Below are 4493 nucleotides of genomic sequence, written 5' to 3' on the forward strand. Positions count from 1 at the left end.
GAGAGAGAGAGAGAGAGAGAGAGAGAGAGAGAGAGAGAGAGAGAGAGAGAGAGAGAAAGAAAGAAACCGGAAACTGACTGTATAGGGTCTAGGCTGTGTGTGAGGACAGGTGACTATGGAAGCAGGAGGCTTCTGTTAGGGAGAAGACACAGCACAATGATGTGGAAAATTCCAATCTCCCCAAAGGTGCGCACATCCTCTGGGCCTCTTTGAGGAGTCTTACCCTATCCAACAGCCACAGGTACCCTGAGAAGGCCTCCAAGTAAGCAGGCCATACCTCCCTTATGCCTGCTTGAGGCAGGGACTGGATGTTTGCTGTTTTCTGCTTACATGGAGGGACTGCTCTGCCAGTTAGAGAGGAGCCAGGACCTAGCTCAGGCCTCTAGACACTCCAAGCCTCCCAAGCACATGAGGAAAAGGCCCTGAGCCTGGAGACAAGAGCCAGGTGTCCAGGGCTCAGGAAGGACTCCCTAAAAAGCTGACTGGAGGAGGTGACTGCCTTACCCACCAGGCCCTGCTTCATCTCAGCTCTTCTCCTTGGTGAGCCTAAGGAAACGACAAAGAGGAAAGAGATGGACTGAAAGCAGGTATGGTCCACTCAGGGCTGATTCCTGTTCCGGGCCTCCAGGACCTAAGGTCTCCTGCCCCTATCGCTGTGGCCTTTTACCTCCCTGTCTCCAAGTTGGGTCAATGGAGTGAGGTGATTGGTCAGAGGCTTGAAGGCAGAGAACCCGTCTCCTGCCTCCCACCAACAAGAGCTTAGCAAGACCCCTGCTGAGATTATGAGCTCCTGCTCCCCTCCCCACCCTTTCCATTTTACATATTGGAATAGTCATGGAGCTCTGAGCTGCCAGGTGCCTAGGTGGCTCCCAGATGTACAGTCCCAACCATCGGAGGGCAGGGACCACCTGTCACTCCCCCAAAGTGTCTCTGCCCAAGGCCACTCAGCAATAGGAAGCAGGGTAGAATAGCTTGCCAGCCCCAGTCTCTCTACCCGCTGTCCCCCTCACCCCACAGGCACCTATACTCTGTTGTAGTAGATCAGGGAGGGTTGTGGGCATCCAGCTGGGTGCTGTTTGCCCGTACCTCCAGAACCAAGAAAAAGCTGGTCCATTTACTAATACTAGAGGGGGCACATTTGCAGAGCAGCAGCAGGACACAGGAGCATGACAGCTGCAGAGGTAGAGGTGAGACAGCTGGGTCCGGGTCCGGGGACAGTACCTTAGCATCTCCTAAGGGATATTTCTCTGAGGCTAGAAGTCCAAGGTAGAGGTGTTACAAGGTGTTACATGGCACATGGTGTCTTCTCTTGTGTCCTCATGTGATCATTGCCTGTGTGCCTGTGTCCTGCTCCCTTTTACAAGGAACCCAAGTCATATGGAGCAAGGCCACCCTAGTGACCTCCTTTTAACTTACTTCTTTAAAAGACTAGTATTCTGGATGACTGTGTGGTTGTGGCTTCAGCTGACAAGAGTGTGCATAGGAACAGCATAGCTGCCATCAGACAGGAAGGGCGGGGCTTCCTACATAGATACATCCGAGACCACACCTCTCCTTCACTGCTTAGCCTACCCTGGAGAAGCAGGTCCTTCTTTGGGCAAGTCTGGTGGATAGTAACTAGATTAGGACTGAGGACAGAGACATCTGCGTTTCTATGTGGCCATGGGAGAGATATCTCTCCTGAGACTAGGTTGTCTATGACCAGACCAGAGAGTAAAAGCTACCCTCTAAGATCCCAGCCCTGCAAGATGGAGCCTAGGAGGATGGGATGGACTCCCTCTTCCCCCAAGGGTTGCATGGCTAAGAGGGTCCCTTTCTACCTGTGACGTCAAATGACAGTGGCTACGGATAGACTGTGGAGCAGACAATACCCTGGCTCCAGCTATAGGATGTTGGGAGCCAATGAGGCAGGGATGTTGGCTCTCGCACCTGTTGGTAGATTACAGTTTTCCCCCTAGCTTGTCCCTTGGGCCTGCTCCTCTAAGTGATGTGGCTCAAGGTGCTGATTGTGCTGTGATATTATCTGGGAGGTGGGAGCAGCCCTAGGCTTCTGATTACCCTGCCTTCCTTGCACCTGGTGCTTACCTGGGATTCCTAGGCTTAGTCCAGTCCTCCAGAGGCTGGCTGCATTGATAAACATGCAAATCTCCAAATGAATGCAATTAATACCCAAATGAGAGCCAGGGAGCAGCCATGGAGTGGTAGAGGCTGGACTGGGCTGTATCTTGGAGCATCAAATATTTGTCTCTTATTTGAATGCATTTTGTAGGCTGGCAGGTGGGGCCTTCGACTCAGACAACAGCTGTCTTATAAGCTATGTTTGGGGAGATCTGTGCTGGATTTTATATATCCAACTACACCCTGTGAGATCCACAGCATAACTCCTCCCTGACTTTATCCCATTGTCTCCATAGGCTGGCTACTTTATAAACCACACCTTCCTTCAAGGTGGGCACAGAAAGTAGAGACCCACTTGTCAGACAGTAGGACTGAGGCTTGATGGTAAGCAGCTTTGTGTAAAAATGTAGCTGTGGAGGGTAGGGTGAGCATAGTTTCTGGGTTATTTCTTATCCCAGTCTGGAGCCAAGACTCCCTGGGAGGTTATGGCAACCAGGAAGGCAGACAGCTTTCTCCAGACTAAGTGTATGTGACCCGGATCTCTGGATGCACAACCCATGTGTCTGATGGCTTTCCACTTCTTCCTCCTATTTTGAGCTCAGTGTTTAGCTAGTCTGACTTCCCCTTTGAGGTAACAGCCTTGATCATCCCTGAGACTTGGGTGGGATTCTGGTTACTTCTCTGGTCATTTTTTCCCTGGATACACTTAGGACTAGCAGGGTGCTTAGAGGCCAGTCTTCAGAGCAGAGAGCTTCTTCCTCAGTTTACCCTGCTGGGATGCCAGACTTGAGGTGTTTCCTGCTTTACTCTTACCCTGGACCCATTTTACAGGTGTGGAGGCTGAGTCTTGGTCGTCTTCCCCAGGACCACTCTGATGGTCACCTTCTTCCTCTTGAATACCAATGTGATTTCCATAGCTGGCCTGTAGCTGGTGGAACTGAGTTCCGAGGATTGGGGAAGAGCAGTGGTTCTCAACCTTCCTAATGCTGCAACACTTTAGCACAGTTCCTCATGTTGTGGTAATCTCCAACCACAAAATTATTTTTATTGCTACTTCATAACTATAATTTTGCTACTGCTGTGAATCGTAATGTAAATATCTTTCTGACAGTTGTAGGCAACCCCTGTGAAAGGGTCATATGACTACTGCTAAAGGGGTCTTGACCCATAGGTTGAGAATCACTGCTTTAGAGGCTAAGAAAGACCGTGGGTTCCCTACAGCCTAGGAATAAGGAGTGGATGAGTGCTGGTGTCATCTTGGCATTTTCCTGACAGTCATCTCTCCTTCATTCTGTATCTCCAGAATGTCCCCAGTTTCTTCCTGGCAGGGCCATCTTGTAATGATGCAACTTTGCGTTCACCTTGCTGAAGAATCCTCCCAGTCTTCCTAGAGATACTCTTCCACTCCACCCTAGCCCCTAGGATGTATTCTGTAGAGAGCAGTATAGAAGAGAGGCTATGTGTGGATGCGGGCCCACCTTTCCATCCATTCAAACGGCAGGGTCTGGTAGGGCCCTGCTCCCACCTCACCTGCCTGTCCTTTCATTCCTCTTTCTCTAATGTGCTTCCCCTGCCTTCCGTCTGGGAATACCAGGTGCAGAGGGAGCATCTGATAGAGCTTTGGTCACCTGCACAGCTGGACAGGAGGAACCCTAGAGGCTATGGTCAGCTTGGGCCTGCGGATGAAGAGCGTCTAGTAGAAGGAAAGCCAGTGGAATGGAGAGGAGCAAGTTTCAGGCCTGTGCCAAATGTCCTGTCCCTAGCCATCTGTATCCACCCTGCTGTTGAGGTCAGGATTATTGGAGCCCTGCCTGCTTCCCTAAAGCCATTGCGTTCTGGCTGTCCCTCTGGTGTAAAAGAAGAGGGGACACTAGAAGGTTCCCTAGGGATTATGAAGGCTGGAGATTGAGTTGGTCTGAGGCATGATCCTTGGGCTTAATCTCAGGGGCACCCAAGACATATGACAATCCCGTTTGGGCTCCCAAACTCTGAAGCAAGGACCTCTTTGGGAACAGTGTTACATTTCATCTCCCCACCCCCATGAGTGTGTTCCAGGGACATAAGCCTGCCATTACCTTTACCCCTCTTCCAGGATACTCTGGATCTGTAAGTCTTGGGGAGGCCAGGAAATGGCTGATATCATTCATTTGAGGTATCCTTCTGAGCAGAAGTCTGATGTGCACACTGATGAATTCTTCGTTCATCTGACTAGACAATCCCTCAGTCGCCATACCCAGTGCTTTGAGAGCCACAGGCTTCCCTGAGACTTGGCCCCATTCCTGCCATGTCCTGATATCTGTTACCACACCTAGAGGGCTGTTCTTGAACTACACATGAACCTTCAAGCCATTGACTTCTATGGTCTCTGAAAACGG

Source organism: Grammomys surdaster, unplaced genomic scaffold, assembly GCF_004785775.1.
Source record: "Grammomys surdaster isolate TR1022 unplaced genomic scaffold, NIH_TR_1.0 205, whole genome shotgun sequence".
Lineage (NCBI taxonomy): Eukaryota > Metazoa > Chordata > Mammalia > Rodentia > Muridae > Grammomys > Grammomys surdaster.